Source organism: Triticum dicoccoides, chromosome 2B (genome assembly GCF_002162155.2).
Source record: "Triticum dicoccoides isolate Atlit2015 ecotype Zavitan chromosome 2B, WEW_v2.0, whole genome shotgun sequence".
NCBI lineage: Eukaryota > Viridiplantae > Streptophyta > Magnoliopsida > Poales > Poaceae > Triticum > Triticum dicoccoides.
In genome coordinates this window covers 513,662,639-513,682,494 of record NC_041383.1, presented here as the reverse complement: position 1 = coordinate 513,682,494, position 19,856 = coordinate 513,662,639, and positions in this window count along the sequence as shown.

Below are 19,856 nucleotides of genomic sequence, written 5' to 3'. Positions count from 1 at the left end.
ACTTCTGGTACTCCAACAATTGTGAAAAATTAGGACAATGTAGATAATTTTTATATAAATAAACGCTAAAAAATTCAGAGCAAAATCACATTTCTGTGATTTTACAAAATTCCAGAACTGGGTGCAAAAGTTTCTATTTTTGCATAGAATCAAATCAACTATCAACCACACGATCCCAAAGCCTTTACATTGAAACAACAGCTACAAAACATGATTACTATAGTAGCCTAATCACGTGAACACAAAAAAATAGTAGGTGGAAATAATGGGTTGTCCCCCAACAAGCACTTTTCTTTAATGCCTTTTAGCTAGTCATGATGATTTTAATGATCACAAAGAAGTAAAGAACTGACACACAACGGGAGCATCTTGAAGCATATGACTAGAAAATTTAAGCCTAACCCACTTCCTATGCATCGGGATTTTGTGATCAAACAATTTATGGGAGCAACAATCAACTAGCATAGGAAGGCAAACAAGCGAAACTTCAAGATTTTCAACACATAGAGAGGAAACTTGATATTATTGCAATACCTACAAGCATATGTTCCTCTATCATAATAATTTTCAGTAGCATCATGAATGAATTCAACAATATAGCTATCACATAAAGCATTCTTTTCATGATCCACATGCATAAAAAAATTATTACTCTCCACGTAAGAATTTTTTTCTCATCAATAGTAGTGGGAGAAAACTCAACAAAATAACTATCATGTGATTGTAAATTAAAATCATGATGACATGTTTCATGATTATCATTATTCTTTATAACATATATGTCATCACCATAATCATGCTAGATAGCAACTTTGTTGTCAAAATCAATTGAAACCTCTTCCCAAATAGTGGAATCATCATTAAATAAGGTCATGACCTCACCAAATCCACTTTAATCAGTATAATCATCATAAATAGGAGGCCTTCTATGATCATAGTAATTTTTTTCATCAAAACCTGGGGGACAAGAAATATTATCTTCATCAAACATAGTATCCCCAAGCTTATCGGTTTGCATATCACTAGCATCATGGATATTCAAAGAATTCATACTAGCAACATTGCAATCATGCTCATCATTAAAATATTTTATGCGAAACATTTTATTAAATTCTCCTTCTATCAATTGAACACAATTTTCTGATCCATCATTTTCAAGAAAGACATGATAAAGGCGAATAATATGATGCAACTTCAATTCCATTTTTATGTAGTTTTGTTTTTTTATAATCCAAACTAGTGATAAAACATGAAACTAAAAGATTCAACTGCAAGATCTAAAGATATACCTTCAAGCACTCACCTCCCCAGCAACGGCGCCAGAAAAGAGCTTGATGTATACTACACTACTTGTTCTTGTGCACTCATGTTGGGCTTCCAAGCACAGAGTTTTGTAAGACAGTAGCAAATTTCCCTCAAGTGGACGACCTAAGGTTTATCAATCAGTGGGAGGCATAGGATGAAGATCTCTCTCAAACAACCCTGCAACCAAATAATAAAAATTGTCTTGTGTCCCCAACACAACAAATACTGTAGGTGCACTAGTCCGGTGAATAGATGGTGATACAAGTGTAGTCATGATCGTAGATATTGATTTTTGTAATAGTAACAGTAAAAAATAGCAAGGTACCAAGTAACAAAAGTGAGCACAAACAGTATTGCAATGCTTGAAAATGAGGCCTAGGGTCCATAGTTTCGCTAGTGCAATCTCTCAACAATGCTAATATAATTGGATTAATAACCATCCCTCAACGTGCACTTGTACGCGACGGTGCTATACAAACGGTTTTTAACCCCTTCCACGACGACATTTGGAACCATCGCCAAGTGAGTGTCGATGATAGGGAGGTCCTTCCAACATGACGCGGAATCCGTCGGGGATAGGCCCTCCTGGCACACAAGCTGGCTCGTGTGCGATCGGGCGAGGCATCGAAACCCAATTGTTTCCGTTTATATGTACATCCGACACGGTGAATCCCAGAAAAACATTTCCATTCATATGTATATCACATACAATCAATCCAAGGAGAATGTTTCTGTTCTCATGTACATCCCACATAGTGAATCTAGGGAAAACATTTCCGTTTGTATGTACTTCCCACACATTCAATCCAGGGAAAATGTTTCCGTTCGTATGTACATCCCACACAGTCAATCCAGGGAAAAGGTTTCCGTTCGTATGTACATACCACACATGTTTATGTATAGGCTCGTGTGTGATATGTGTAACTATCACACACGCTCTGCCTTGGTTAACCGTTTGCTTTTATGAACTACATCACACATGATTTGATGAAGAAAACTGTGTGGCATTGGGCTATCTATCACAAGCGCTTTACTTCTAGAACCGTTTGCAAAGTTCCATGACCCAGTATTACGCAAATTCTCATTTCATATCGAACAGTTGTTTGACAATTTCATATCAGGCACATAGATATATTTTAACATCACGGTATGATAGCTACCGGAAAACAGCATAGTATAACATATAGATAGTTCACCTTCATAAGAACAATATTAGAACAATATATTCATTTCCCTAATCGAGATCATCCAATCTCGCCTTATCCACCTCTACTTTTAGTTTAGTAAGAACCTGTTTTGCACTAGGCAACTGGGAAAGTGCCTCCTCCTTCGCCAACACCATCTTAGCAAAGTCCGATTTAAAAAAAATCTGAGCTCATTCTCCACCTTCCTCTATTTATCCCGCATCTTCAAATATTCTTCAGCGTTGACAACACTTTTTCTAAGCCTACCTCCGTTCTCTTCCTGATATGTGCTCCAGAGCTTTGCTAGGCACATCTTCAAAGACTGGCCACTCTTGATCAACCCACTCCAAGTAAGAACACTTCTGTTCATCCTATCATATTTAAAACTAGATCAATAACAATTGTAGGGAAAATGGGTTTATAGCAACATAGAAAATCACCAATACTTATTTTGAAAAACTGAAGAAACAGGTTAATTATGACATATCTTCTAAAAAAGATCAACGTGCAAATGAATTAATTGCTACTGACACAACAACCAAATTCTGAAACATCAGAAGCTATAATTAACTAAAACAACGCTACAAGTTCTTACTCATGTACTATAAATAACAAATTGAACATTTTAAGAGGAAGGTAAATATAACTGCAACAACATAGTGACAGTGTTTGGATGACAACAAATTGATACTAACATGTGTGTACATGCACAAATTTAGTAACATAGAACTAATAGCACTAAAGCGTCCACTTTGTATGCCAAAACCAGTGTAAAGACAATTGTTGCTACACCTCACACCGGTGCCCTGCACTGGTGAGCCGATGTAGCAGAAAAAAATCAGGGACCCGAACTCCGGAGCACCTAGTTGCTCCAACGCCCAATTCCTTTGTGCCATAAAGATTTAGTATTTTACTGCTTGGCTGCTCGGATGTGTCGACAAGTTGTCTCCACACACTGCTGAAGTGGTGCCAAATAATTCTCTAATGGTATCGCTGATGAGATGGCAACATTTTTAGATACTAGGTACAAAATGTGACATTGTCTTAGGATGCGTTTGGTTGAAGGTGTGGTATGAATGGGTTGGGACCGTGACAGTGTCTGAATAACATGTAACAAATGATTTGTAACAACAAAAGAGGGTCTAACCTTCTTTGCACATGCCAGAAGCTTCCTCCCACTGTCCATAGATTCAAACGCAACTAGCTTCACACATGGAGATTGATGGTGACAACGAGCAGACAGATCTTCAGCCACCCGCTCCATTCGTTGCAACTGATGGTCCTAGGGAACTACAAGAGGAAGAAATGACTCAAATCAACCGCCGGGTAAAAATCCTTCATTCCAAGTCATAGCCCGAGAGAGAGAGAGAGAATAAAGGCATACCCGGGTGGTGAAGGAGTCGTCGCCGGAGGAGGAACCGCTGGAGAGGTCTTTCAAGAAGACCATCACGACCCCGGCGGTAGGATGCGAGACAGCGAGAGCGAGGAAGAAAGTGAGGAAGCGACTATAGCTTAGGAAGGATGGAAGGGGGAAACAGGGGAAATGTGACTTGTGGTCGGGGAGAAAAGGGGATGGGGAAGGGGAGGGTAGATATTTTGGCGGTAGGCCAAAATTTTGAAATGTGGAGGGGAACTTTGCGCGCGCTGCCGCCGGACACCATTCACTTTGAATGATAGTGTGCATCGCAAACGATTCTTCTGCTTAATGCGCATGGGATGAGTTTGATAATTGAAATTTTGGTGGAAATTTCCCCGCGTACGTCATTGCATAATTTAACATTGCTTACTAATTTGTGCACACAAAAGAGCGTATAGCACACAGACTAGACTTACTGAATCGAGAAATTTTAGTTATTAAACAGAGACAGTTCACCTAAACATTGCTCTAAAAAGACCAGCATTCAAAACAAATCCTAAGTACAAATAATTTAAACAAATCTACCGCCGCGCTGGCCTATGCATCGCCGGTGTGAGATGAGACGTCAATGACTTGTCCTGGCGACATGCCGCCGTTGGTGGACTCCGCGTCCCCCCTGCTGAAGTCGACCGTGTCCTTGTCCTTGTTCTCGGCTTCGGCACCACCCTCAAGGTAGTAGTACTCGTAGCAGTGGCTGCACCAGAGCTCGCATTGGTACTCCATCGCCGATTCCTTGACGGGCAGACTCTTCTCTACCTTGACCTGGGCCACGCGCAACTCCTCCTCCCGGCACTCCTCGATCTCTGCCGCCTCCTGCATCTCCAGCTCCCGCTCGATGACCTCATGAGGAAGAAGGTGCTCCATGGCCACCGCCTTCCTTTCGGACGTGGGTTGCATGCTGGATTCTGAAGTGGCCTGGAATACCTTGGCGTGGATGGACTCGACCCGGGCCAAGGCGACATCAGCGGCACGGACAACAGCTCGAGAGCTCTCGGCGTTTGCAGTCATCGTCGCAGCAGCAGCTGCAGCCGTCTCGGCTGCCGCATACGCCCTCGCAGCGGAAGCGGACATGCTCAATGCGGATGCGGTGGCACTCTCTGCATAGGCGGACGCGCTCTCGGCGCAAGCGGCCGCGCTCGGGGGGGGGGGCATCGTACGGGCCTTCATGAAGCGTTTCCACAACATCATCTTTGCAAGAAGGGGTGCGGGAATGGGGATCGGGATTTTTGGATTCGGGGTTTGTCGGCACTGGAGCAGACGAGCCGGCGAAGCTTAAGAAGGAAGACTTAAATAGACCCATAATTTTTCATCGCAAATAATTCCTACAAAACAACTGTGTATGACGTTGTAGATATTTTTTATTAGCCATGAAAGATGAATTTGGAGTAAAGTGGCAACGGATGGTGTTTAAATTGTACGAGAAAATTTGTAGTACTAATACAATTGTCATGTCAAATTTTGGAAACTTTCAGGGGTCATTTGACCTTTAAAGACATTTAAGTGATTTTCTAGCCGTTTAATGACCGTAATTGAAATTTGAACTACATGTACATGCAGCAGCTAACCAAAACGGTTTGAAATTCATATTTTGTTTACTTGTGGGCGATTTAATTCCACGTGCAGTAAATTGGAAGGAATTTCCAAACATATTGGTCTAACGGCTATGACACAATTAAGCATGGAGTAACATGGCATTTAAATTCCAAAAAATTAAAAACATGAAACCTTGCTTGATGTAATGTCATACCACCAAGATGATGTGGTGCAAAAATTGGCTTGCTTGACAAAAGTTTGGACACACACCCCTCACAAACCGGAGCAACTCACTAGAAGGCTCGTGGTTCCGAGAGGGAAAATGCATGTTTGATGACGAAAGGCAAATAGCTTCCTCTTATGGCCTTCAAACATTTTATACGTGTAATGTGCACTAATACTAACTATCATGTGAAAATTTGGAAAATTTCAGGGGTCATTTGTCCTTTTAAAGACATTTAAGTAATTTTCTAGCCATTTAATGACCGTAACTCAAATTTGAACTAGATGTACATGCAACGGCTAACCATAACGGTTTGAAAAATTATGTTTGTATACTTGTGTGCAAGTTAACTCCATGTGCAGTAAATTAGAAGGAATTTTCAAGCATACATGGTCTCACGGCATGGACACATGCATGGAGTGCCATGGCATTTTAATTCCAAAAAATTAAAAAATGATCAGGAAAACATGAAACTTTGCTTGATGTAATGTCATGCCACCAAGATGATGTGGTACAAAAATTGGCCTATTTGACGAAAGTGGACACACACCCCTCACAAACTGGAGCAACTAACTAGAAGGCTCGTGGTTCCGAGAAGGGAACAATGCATGTTTGATGATGAACGGCACATAGCTTCCTCTTACGGCCTTCAAAAAATTTATACGTGTAATGTGCATTGATGCAAACTGTCATGTAAAAATTTGGAAAATTTCAGGGGTCATTTGACATTTTGAGGACATTTAAGTGATTTCCTAGCTATTTAATGACCATAATTCAAATTTGAACTACATTTATATGCAACGACAAACCATAACGGTTTGAAAAATCATATTTGTGTATTTGTGTGCGAGTTAATTCCATGTGCAGTAAATTAGAAAGAATTTCCAAACATATTGGTCTCACGGCATGGACACATGCATGGAGTGCCATGGCATTTTAATTCCAAAAAAATAAAAATGATCAGGAAAACATGAAACCTTGCTTGATGTAATGTCATAACACCAAGATGATGTGGTACAAAAATTGGCCTGTTTGATGAAAGTTTGGACACACACCCCTCAGAAACCGGAACAACTCACTAGAAGGCTCGTGGTTCCGAGAGAAAACAATGCAGGTTTGATGACAAACGGCAGATAGCTTCCTCTTACAGCCTTCAAATTTTTTCTACGTGTAATGTGCACTGATACAAACTGTCATGTGAAAATTTGGAAACTTTCAGGGGTCATTTGACCTTTTGAAGACAATTAAGTGATTTCCTAGCCATTTAATGACCATGATTCAAATTTGAACTAGATGTACATGCAACGGCTAACCATAACGGTTTGAAAAATCATAATTGTGTACTTGTGTGCGAGTTAATTCCATGTGCAGTAAATTATAAGGAATTTTCAAACATATTGGTCTCACGGCATGGACACATGTACATGCGTGGAGTGCCATGGCATTTTTATTCCAAAAAAAATAAAAAATGATCAGAAAAACATGAAACCTTGCTTGATGTAATGTCATGCCACCAAGATGATGTGGTACAAAAATTGGCTTGCTTGAAGAAAGTTTGGACATACACCCCTCACAAACCGGACCAACTCACTAGAAGGCTCGTGGTTCCGAGAGGGAGCAATGCATGTTTGATAACGAACGGTAGATAGCTTCCTCTTATGGCTTTCAAATTTTTTCTATGTGTAATGTGCACTGATACAAACTATCATGTGAAAAATTGTAAAATTTTAGGGGTCATTTGACCTTTTGAAGACATTTAAATGATTTCCTAGCCATTTAATGACCCTAATTCAAATTTGAACTAGATGTACATGCAACGGCTAACCATAACGATTTGAAAAATTATATTTGTGTACTTGTGAGCGAGTTAATTCCATGTGCAGTAAATTAGAAGGAATTTTCAAATATATTGGTCTCACGGCATGGACACATGCATGGAGTGTCATGGCATTTTAATTCCAAAAAATTAAAAAATGATCAGAAAAACATGAAACCTTGGTTGATGTAATGTCATGCCACCAAGATGATGTGGTACAAAAGTTGGCATGTTTGATGAAAGTTTGGACACACACCCCTCACAAACCGGAGCAACTCACTAGAAGGCTTGTGGTTTTGAGAAGGGAACAATGCATGTTTGATGATGAATGGCAGATAGCTTCCTCTTACGGCCTTCATTTTTTTCCTACGTGTAACGTGCACTAAAACAACTGTCATGTGAAAATTTGGAAAATTTTAGGGGTCATTTGACCTTTTGAAGACATTTAAGTGATTTTCTAGCCATTTAATGACCGTAATTCAAATTTGAACTACATCTACATGCAACGGCTAACCATAACGGTTTGAAAAATCATATTTGTATACTTGTGTGCGAGTTAAAAAATCATCAGACGATGTAAATATCTGGTGTTCAAAAAAGAAAATGTAAAATCTGGCAAGACAACCGGCCCCACATGATTGGCACTCTATTTCGTGCCTCAAGGTTTGGAAGGTGAGTGGCGGGCTTCATTAATCAGACACGGTTCTGCATTGGGAACCGTCAGCTATTATGTTCACACATGGATTTTGCTGCGGGAATCATGTGTAATTCACACTAGAGTACTCGTAAATTCCAGCGACCGGTGTGTGTACTGTTCCCATCAATCTAGATTCCGGCCGCCAATAAATACTACCTTGCTCATGTCGTCCATCCTGCATTCTCATCTAGATCATCCCCTTGCTTGCCCTCTCTCTCTCTCTCTCTCTCTATCTCTCTCTCTCTCTCTCAAATCTCTGCCATGGCGCAGCCGGTCTGCCCACGCATCGACAAGGAGTCGCCACCCCTCGAGGATTCTCACTCGAAGAGCAGCGACGACGACACCTACGCGCCGCCAGACGAGGTTGCGCCGAACCCCCCAACTTTGGATTGGTTTTTGGGCCGATATGATCTTTGTCCTTGGGAGTCGCTGTCGCCGGCTGAGAAAGCCAGGCAAGTGGCTTTCAAGAAGGAGATGGCAGAGGAGGATGCCAGGTACCAGGCGGCCTGTGAAGCCCGTTATGCCGCCTGGAAAAAGGAGGTGGCGGAGCTTTGCTGGTGGGCGCGTCGTCGTGCGGAGGAGGTGTACCAAGACAGGTACTTTGCGAGGAAGCAGAGGCACTAGGTGCCTCATCGCTGCGTGGAGCTGGGCCGATAAGCTCCAGCGTGACACCGACGAGGAGCTCTGGCGGGCGCCCAACGAAATGGCAAGATCGTTAGCGCGCATCCACCTGCAAGAGGCAGATCAGCATGTCAAGCGTTGTGAGGCGGAGGAGGCGGAGTACTGCCTCTGCTCTGGGAAGACGCCGCGCACCAGGGAGCTGCTAGCAAGGGGCTGTCGCAATAATGGCCCCAGGAGGGATTATTAGTTTTAGTATTGTTCGTTTTCAATTTTATGCATTGTACCTAGTAGTTAAGTATCATTACGTATATGTGATGATATTATATATATTCTATGATGAACTAATGAACAATTAATATTATATATATTATGAATTCCATTTTCTATCTGTTTTTGTATATTAATTTGAATATATTAGTTATCATCCACATATACAGAATGGAAAGCGTATAAACACACATTGAAATAGAACATATAAGAACGGAAAACAGAGTACACACATTGAAACAGAGCAATAAACAGAGCAATAGTATGATTACCATGAATACATAGCTATCCACGTCGAAACAACTCAACAAAATAAAACGTGTCCATGAGACCATGACCAGCGGCCCTTGCCTATGGTAGCTCTTGGCTCTGCTTGAACTCATGCAAGTGTTCGTCCAAGCGGTCGACATGCTCGCGGTACATCTGGAGCGTGATCTCGAGCTCCAAGTTGGTTATTTCATCGAAGATCACCACCTCGAGGATGTGAAGGACATGTTCCTCTACTATGCCCTGGTGGACACCACGGCCAAGGAGGCGGTCGAGCCTATCGACCAGCGCGTTGGCATCGAGCGGGACGCGGACAACACGAACGGCGCGGCGGGCGTCCGGTGCAAGTACGGCGCGGCCAGCTTCCAGTGCAAGTAGGGCACAAAGGGCATGTGCCCACTCCTAGCAAGGAATGGGGGTACTGAAGGGACGTGTACCCAGCTGCGACGCCCTATCGACAACAGGCAAGCACCGATGGATCCTTTCCTGATGTGCGGCATGCCGTGCCTCTTGCTCTGTGGTGCTCCAATGTTCTCGCCATGCAGTGAGCTGCAGCCTATCGGCGCGGACGCGCCTAGCTTGCTCTGCGGCATGCCATCAATCATGTTGTGCGGTGAGCTGCAGCCTCTTGGTGCTGACATGACTATCTTGATCCGCGGCACTGAAGCACCATGCACCAAGGGTCTACTCAACCCTGGCGATGATGCGCATCACGGCATCATCCATCGTGTTGTCGGGGAGCTCCGCGGCCTCGATGGGCCATGGAGCCTTCTGGTTTTCCTTGTCGACGAGGTTGATGGCAGAGGCGGCGCTTTGGTGCGTTGGCATGCTTGGAAAAGGTGGATGTGCTACAGGCTGCACTGTTGCCTCCGTGCGTCGCGCCGCGCCTAGGTATATGTGCAATATCGCTGCGTGGTGGGAAACGGTGGCGTGTTCATAGAATGCCATCAATTAATGGAAACTTAGCATATATAAGGAACATCGAGCTAGCACAAGAAGTAGATGATGATGAGATGAATACGGACCACGCTAGGGAACCCGTTGGTGATGAATTCATCAATTGCAAAAGGTTGTACACTAGCAAGCGTTTGCCCACAACACACATGGCTTATTCCATCACAAATAGGTCGGATGGATCAACTGTATGCCACGTATACACATTGTCAAAAAGTAATGTGGTAGACCTTCTTTAACATATGTTAAAAAATAAAATAAAAATAAAAAACAAGGACCTTGAAAGTTAAATTAGCCAAGGGAAAGGGTCATTTCGGTCATTTGACCGAAATGACCCATCCTATCAGTTAATTTAACATCAACAAAACTTCCCATCCAGTCATCCATCTGATGGCTGCTCCATCCTGAGCACACTTAACTTGAGAGTTCTCTTAGATGAGCTACTGGTGGAACAGTTAGTCCTTGATGATGTAGGATGCCTCTTTGCATCCTTGTGGCGTATCCGAATGACCTCCCATCCCCCAACGGCCAATACATGTTGTGTAGACAGAGCATATCACATACGTCTTATTAGAAGCAATCGTCTATGTTATTATCGGTCTTCGCACACATTTATGATTACAGACCTGTTTGTCACGTATCACACACATATTGTTATATTGAACCATTTCTGTTCTCTTGTCTCAATGCAAACAGTTCATTCGAGTGAACCGCATGTTGTATATCGCACACACCTTCATCTGCCTAACCATTTATTTGTGTTGCCTAATCACAAACAGTTCATCCAAGTGAAATGTATGTTGTATATCACACACACCTTCATCTGGCTGCCCGTTTATTTTGTTCCTCCTCATCGCAAACAGTTCACTGAACTGAACCGTATGCCCTGCATCGAACACGCAACTAAAATCTGAACCGTGTTTGATTCATCCGTCATCACAAACGTTTTGCACACTTTTGACAGTTTCTTATACCACCAATTGCGATTATTGCATCGCACACAGTTTGTCGAAGGGTCTCCGATCGTAGTGTCGCGTTAGCAGCATCCTGCAGTAGTGGTGCGATGAAGAATCACTCCAGAGTTCCTATCAAGCGGAGAACATAAGAATAAATTATTTGTAGGGTACGAAACCACCTCAAAGTTATCCTTTCCGGATCTATCCAAGAGTTAGTACTAAAATAACACCAAGTTATCCTTTCTGATCAATCTATCCAAGAGTTTGTACTAAAATAACACCATATGATACACATCAACCAACTCTAATGTCACCTAGATACTCCAATGTCACCACGAGTATCCGTGAGTTGATTACACGATATGCATCAAACAATTTCAGATTCATAATACTCAATCCAACACAAGGAACCTCAAAAAGTGTCCCAAGATTTCTACTAGAGAAAAAAGACGAGAACATGCATCAACCCCTATGCATAGATTACCCCAATGTCACCTCGGGAATCCGCGAGTTGAGTGCCAAAACACAAATCAAGTGAATCAATATGATACCCCATTGTCACCACGGGCATTCATAGCAAGACATACATCAAGTGTTCTCAAATCCATAAAAGTATTCAATCCGATAATAACGAAATCTCTAAGGGAAAACTCAATTCATCACAACAAGATAGAGAGGGGAAAACATCATATGATCCAACTATATTAACAAAGCTCGTGATACATCAAGATTGTGCAAAATCAAGAACACGAGAGAGAGATATTAAACACATAGCTACTAGTACAAACCCTCAGCCCTGAGGGTGGACTAGTGCCCCTCATCATGGTCGCCACAAGGATGATGAAGATTGCCTCCGATGATGATTTTCCCCTCACGCAGGATGCCGAAACAGGGTCTAGATTGGTTTTTCATGGCTACATAGGCTTGTGGCAGCGGAACTTCTAATCTAGGGATATTTTTGGGGGTTTCTAAATATATAGGATTGTTTGGCGTCGGTTTCATGAGAAGATGGGCCTCAGGGGGCCCACTACCCACCAGGGTGCGCCGGGGGGTGGCGTGCCCTGGTACCTTGAGGGTGGCAGGGCCCCCCTCCAGTGGTTCTTTGCTCCGGTATTTTTCTTTTCTTCCAAAAAAAATCATCAAAAAGTTTCGTCCAATTCCGAGAACTTTTATTTCTGCACAAAGACAACAGCACAGTAGTTCTGCTGAAAACAGCGTCAATCCGGGTTAGTTCCATTCAAATCATACCAAAACCATATAAAATTGTTGTGAACATGGCATGAATACTTCATAAATTATAGATACATTGGAGATGTATGAACTACCTGTAGGTAGCGCCCTTTCCAACTCCTTGGTTGAAGTTGAGTCTAGTCCTTGGAAATTTTTTACTAACATTGTTGTGTGGCTTACGGACCCACATCACTAATGGGTGGTATTAGGCTCTTTTACTCCTCGATCTTTACTTTTGGACTCTGATCTCTCTTTTACTCGGGTTAAACAATTTCGCTAACTTTAACATTAGGATCTCGTGATCACATCCACCCAGAGATTTTATTACGCCTTTCTTGAATTGGGAGCCAGGATCAACTTCATAGTGTTCATGAACCATAGGACCATTTTATTGAGGGCACCCTACGTCATCCCTTGCATATTCCTTGCTCCAGTAGTTTTCTCCGATGTTGGTGTAGCCTTTGATATGTCTCGTTGTTGTATACCACCACTCCGTGCCAGCAAGCCGCCTAGTTGTCTAGTTGCGTGTGTTTCCAAACTCATGCTGCCAGTTTTATCCAACTCTCTATGTGGATCTGTGCTGGGGATATAACTGGTGGGTATAAACCGCCCAGGAGGGGCCGGTTTATCCACGGAGAGACTACCAATATTGAAGCCCATGAAGTTATAGAAGATGGCGACTTATGAAGGAAACATAATAAGGGAGCCCAAAAGCCCAGAGGAGGGTTAGGGCCCATAGACATAAACCGCCATAGGCGTGTAACTTGTAATGTAAGGCAGGAAAGAGTAGATACCGAGCCGGACACGTTTATGAACTGGCCTCAGGATTCTGTAGACCGATGGGCGTCAACCTGTGTATATAAAGGGACGACCCAGCGGCGGTTTAGGGACAAGAAACAACAACTCGAGAACTAGGCAAAGCGGATTCGCTCTCTGGTTATTGAGACCCCATCAATTCCACCACAACTGGATCGTAGGCTTTTACATTCACTGCAAGGGGCCGAACCAGTATAATCTCCACATGTCCTTTGTCCGGTTTAACCCATTTAAGCTAATCTCGTTGCGATGGCTCCATGACTAAGTCCTCACACTAGGACATCTGACGTGATAATTCCATGACAGTTGGCGCCCACCGTGGGGCTATCGCACGATGGTTTCAAGTTATTAGAGGGCAATTTCGAAGGACTCAACGGATATGAAGTGGGCCGGATGACCAAGATTCATCACGGCAAGCTCTACATCGACAACGCAGGCTGGGGCCCCGATGCCGGCTCAATCTAGTATGGGTACCGGGTCCCCTTCAGAGGAATTCATGTCTTCATTGGCAAGATTGGCGAACCGGGCCCTGAGCCGGACATCTGCGCCGACCTCATCGATATGGCTTAGTGTGCAAGCCCTGCCCTGGTTCAGCCCGCCATGAAGCGTGCGTTCGTAGGATTCATCCATGGTGCAGAATCTGAACCGGTATCCGACGGTGAGACGGTTGTCTATTCAGATGGTGAGTCGTCCACCGAGGAGACCGAGTCATTGTATCAACTGCCAAATGGCCGGTTCGGGGGTTGTTCCAATGGCGACAGTATTCCGGACCCCCTTGAACCGCCAAACCGGATGGTGATCTTCATGGCCAGTACGCAGCCCACGCAGCACTCCTCAGCTGCGGCGGCAATGATTACCGGGTCGGCAACCGGGGCAGGAGGCCCCGTGCTCCCGCCGGCTCAAGTCATGTCCGGTTTATTGGACGCCTTGGCGACATTGTTGAACAAGGAAGTTAACCCGGATAATTGAGATCAGCATAACACAGAGGTCAGGAAATCGTGAGATCAGATAGCTCAGGCCAAGGAGGACATGGCTGCTGAGCAAACCAGGATGCCTGAGGAGCGGGCCGCTCTGGATGCTCAGGCACGGCGGATTCATGCAGAATCTTACCGGCTCATGCTGGATCAGAATGCTTCAAACAACGTGATGATGAGGAGGCACCAGTCTCGTCCACCGCTGGTTTATGAAGCAAGGAATCTCTTTAACACGCCAGGAGCGGGAACCAGTAACCTCGCAGCGATAAACCGGGTTGAAGCACCTGGGACAGGAGCGCCGGATCAGCCACGAACGATGGACCCACCTCGACAGAACCATGACCTGCCTCAGTATGTGCCAGCACTACTGGGTCATTTTCTTACACCTTTGGATAAAATGATTGCTGCGGCGTCGCATTTGGTAGTTATTCGAATGGAAGGCGATTCTCTGGCAGTGGTTGAGACACGGTGGGTGATGTCTACTACACAACCTTCTTCTTATAGACGTTGTTGGGCCTGCAAGTGCACAGGTTTGTAGGACAGTAGCAAATTTCCCTCAAGTGGATGACCTAAGGTTTATCAATCCGTAGGAGGCGTAGGATGAAGATGGTCTCTCTCAAGCAACCATGCAACCAAATAACAAAGAGTCTCTTGTGTACCCAACACACCCAATACAATGACAAATTGTATAGGTGCACTAGTTCGGCGAAGAGATGGTGATACAAGTGCAAAATAGATGGTAGATAACGGTATTTGTAATCTGAAATTATAAAAACAGCAAGGTAACAAGTGGTAAAAGTGAGCGTAAACGGTATTGCAATGATAGGAAAGAAGGCCTAGGGTTCATACTTTCACTAGTGCAAGTTCTCTCAACAATAATAACATAGATAGATCATATAACAATCCCTCAACATGCAACAAAGAGTCACTCCAAAGACACTAATAGAGGAGAACAAACAAAGAGATTATGGTAGGGTACGAAACCACCTCAAATTTATTCTTTTGGATCAATCTATTCAAGAGTTCGTACTAGAATAACACCTTAAGACACAAATCAACCAAAACCCTAATGTCACCTAGATACTCCATTGTCACCTCAAGTATCTGTGGGCATGATTATACGATATGCATCACACAATCTCAGATTCATCTATTCAACCAACACAAAGTACTTCAAAGAGTGCCCCAAAGTTTCTACCGGAAAGTCAAGAACGTGTGCCAACCCCTATGCATAGGTTCATGGGTGGAACCCGCAAGTTGGTCACCAAAACATACATCAAGAGGCACATGATATCCCATTGTCACCATAGATAAGCACGGCAAGACATACATCAAGTGTTCTCATAAGAGACTCAATCCGATAAGATAACTTCAAAAGGGAAAACTCAATTCCTCACAAGAGAGTAGAGGGGGAGAAACATCATAAGATCCAACTACAATAACAAAGCTCGGGATACATCAAGATCGTGCCATAGGGGGAACACGAGAGAGAACAAGAGAGAGAACACGAGAGAGAGAGAGAGAGAGAGATCAAACACATAGCTACTGGTAAATACCCTTAGCCCCGAGGGTGAACTACTCCCCCTCGTCTTGGAGAGCGCCGGGATGATGAACATGGCCAAGGGTGAAGGATCCCCCCTCCAGTAGGGTGCCGGGAAGGGCTCCCGAGAGGTTTTTGGTGGCTATAGAGGCTTGCGGCGGTGGAACTCCCGATCTATCTTGATTTTCAATGGTTTTAGGGTACGTAGGCTTATATAGGCGAAAGAAGTCGGTCGGGGGGTGCTCGAGGGGCCCACGAGATAGGGGGGTGCGCCTAGTAGGGGGGGCACCCTCCTATCTCGTGGCCTCCTTGAGGCTCTTCTGACGTGAACTCCAAGTCTCCTGGGTGATATTCTTCCCAACAATAGCGCTGCTGGAGGTTTCATTCCGTTTGGACTCCGTTTGATATTCCTTTTCTTCGAAATACTGAAACAGGCAATAAAACAACAATATGGGTTGGGCCTCTGGTTAATAGGTTAGTCCCAAAAGTAATATAAAAGTGTATAATAAAGCCCATAATCATTCAAAACAAAAAATAAAATAGCATACAACAATCAAAAATTATAGATACGTTGGAGACGTATCAAGCATCCCCAAGCTTAATTCCTGCTCGTCCTCGAGTAGGTAAATGATAAAAACAGAATTTTTGATGTGGAATGGTACCTAGCATAATTCTCAATGTAATTTCTCTTTATTGTGGCATGAATGTTCAGATCCAAGTGATTCAAAATAAAAGTTCATATTGACAAAAGAAATAGCAATACTTCAAGCATACTAATAAAAGCAATCATGTCTTTCAAAATAACATGGCTAAAGAAAGTTCATCCCTACAAAATCATATAGTTAGGCTATGCTTCATTTTTATCACACAAAGATGTTCCCAACTTCTATACCCCCGATGACAAGCCAAGCAATTGTTTCATACTTAAGTAATCTAAACTTTTTCAACCTGTGGACTCCAAGCCTGCATCCAAAAGCTAGTAGACAAGAAGCTCAAGCTTGTCAACGTAGTCCAGGTCATGCTCATCCACCGGATTCTCTCGTGCCAACGATGGGGCTTCAACATGTGGGAGTTCGATCCGGCGCAGCACCAGACTTTGAGCGGGCCCTTCGACACTACGTACGAAGATGTCTCGAAGGTGCTGTTCAAGGGCGCCGAGGCTCCCGCATCCGCTACCGAAGATCGCGGATTCAGCTCGCAGCGTCCGGCTGACGAGGTAAGTGATTTTGTCCTTTACGGGACGCTTGTTTTCCATAGTTTGACTCTATGCGGGATCTAAACTCCCTCTCCTTTGACAAGACTGGCTGGCGAAGGCCGAGCAAACTATCTATCCGGCCCCATTGCCAGAGGACCCAGCGGACGCCCGCTTAACGGGGCTGCTGGCTCCGGCACCCTATGTGGTGCCGGAGAACAAGGCCAAGAAGAAGGCCACGGGGACTCGGAAGAGTTCCGTTTTCAGGTGTTATCGGATGATGACTCCGAGGCCGACTCCTCTCACAAAGGCTTGGAGGATAAGAAGAAAGCCTCTCCCCAGCGGGGGGAGGGAAGAAAAGGAAGGCCTCCCCAACGAGAGAGGCCGAAGGGTCCAAGAAGGGAAAAACTCTTTCCCCGGACTGCTCCGCCAACGCCAGTGACGAAGATGAGGACTGGCCCCCAAGGGCCAAGCCCCTGGTGAGATCACAAGTATCTGGACTCCCGAATAACTTCATGGTTTTTCTTTTCACCGCATAATGTCTTTCTAATGCCGCATACAACCCTGCAGTCCGCCCAAGGATGATCTTCCCGCTTCATCGAGCGGGTCCTTAGGTGCGTCGGATATGGATTCTCTCCCGACCGCCTCCACCCCCCGTGATGCGGACAATGCTGAGGTGGGATCCCGGGAAGGGACCGACCAGGAGGAGGAGGCCCCGGAGGTGTCGCGGAACAACCTCCCAGACTTTGCATCGGACTCGGCCCCGGAACCCATAGCGGTTCCGGAGTCCGGCGGGCGGCCCCTTCGTAAGAAGGGCAAGACCGTGACGCCGGCAGCCTCCGTCCAACCGGAGGCGCCGGATAGCTTGTTGGAGGCGCTCAATGGCGCCTCCATCAAAGAGGAACACCGCACTGTTATGAGCGCAGTGATTCAGAAGGTTCAGCTCGCCAAGAGCGGGCTGACCGAAGCCTGCAGCAGCCTTCTAACAGGCTTTGAGGTAAGAATTTTGATATATGTAAAATAGTACCGCATAGACAGTAGCCCTTGATGCTTGGTTCGGTGTTCGGAAAGAAAAGTCGGACTGAGGGTCTAAAAAGATATACGCAGGAGTCATGAAAAATAAGTCAATATGGGATTGCAGGTTGTGCTGCTGACCTCTACCGCACTGACTGCGGAGGTCAATACTTTGAAGGAAAGCCACGAGCGGTCCAAGAACGAGCTCGGCCGTGCCAAGAAGCAGCTCGAGGACAAGGAAGGTGAGTAATACCTTATTAAAATTGTACCTTATAGAAAAGGATTTGGTTCCAAGAAAAATGACAAGGATAACGTGGGTATAGCAGGGGCCATAAACGAGGTGGCAACCCTGAAGGAAGCGGTGTCTGCGGCCGTAGAACGCACCGAGCGAGAGAAGCAGGAGGCGCGGGTGGCGGAGGTACAGCAAGAGCTCCAGGCTCTCATGGAAAAACATGAGAGTTTGGAGCGTGACTCGAAGACTCGAGAGTCCGAGCTTGCGATGGCTCTTGAGAGTGCCAAAGCCGCTAAGGCCGAAGCCTATAAGGCCCTCCAGGAAGTCGAGGCGTTGAAGAAAATAGCTGCGGGTAAGGCGTTTTTCATGCAAAGTAAGCATGTGAGTGTGAATTACATATCACTTACCCGAATTCGGAGCTCTCCAGGAGCGTTCGCAGATCTGCCCCGCAGGGTGTCCGATGCTGCCGCTTTCTATAGGGCCGAGGAGGGGAGCTCGACGGAGAAGGTCTTCTGGTCTCAGTATGCTGAGGCCGGACATCCAGTGCCCCTTAGCGACCAGCTGAAGCAGCTGGTCGAGCACCACAAGGTGCCCGAACAGGCCATGAAGGGCCTCATAGTTCGGCTGTGGCCTAAGGAGGCCATGCCTGGGAGCTACTTCGGCCTGGTGCGGCGGCTGGTGGATGCGTGCCCGTGGGTTGAAGTCATCAAGCACTCCACCTGTATTGAAGGTGCCCGTCGGACCCTTGCCCGCGCAAAGGTGCACTGGGGCAAGATGGATGCCCAGAAGCTTGTGACGGACCCGCCACCGCAGGGCAAGGAGCATCGCACGCCCGAGATGTATTATAAGAGTGTCCTGAAGGGTGCCCGCATTATTACGGGTGAGTGCTCCAAAGATGTAATATTTGAGTAGACTCGCATTTTGTTATCCTGTGCGCTGAAAACTTAGTTCATATGCGCTAAGCAACACTAGTTAATTTAAAATATTACCTTCTGTGCGGCTGTTTATCAAATCTAAGAGATGGCAAGTCGCCGGCTTCAGCCCCCATGCCACGAGTGCTGGGGTGTTCGGGATAAACTTGAGCACTCTTGTTCCCATTTTTGGGTCCATCTAGGGAGGCGCTCAACACAACGAACAAGGCAACCGGACTTATAATGCTTGAACACTCTCACTTAGCCATAGAATTCTACAATTTTAAATTTCGGCGAAGCCCCTAGTCTTCGGAAGGCTTAATTTGGGGCGCTATCCATGCCTGGGCCGGACAAAGCTGGCTCCTCGCTCTAAGCGGCATAAGTCTTTAGCGACTCGCAAAAAACCTCTCGAACAGCGACCGGCTAACGCCTCATCATGACGGTCAGTTTTAGATTTCTCCACTGAGGCGCTCGCCCACCTCAACTGGGGCGCAATCGCAGTGGTTCTCCCAGTGCTACCTTAGCCGATACAACGGAACGTAAGGTACCAAAACATGGGAGCCGGGCAAACCCAACTATTGACCCAAGACATGATTCGGAGCCGATGCATATAATGCTATAAGTTCGGGGTGCCGCACTTGTGAAAGTGTTCGGACTTATCACACCATGATGCAGGAAACATAAGCCCCTGGTGTATTTAGCCATAC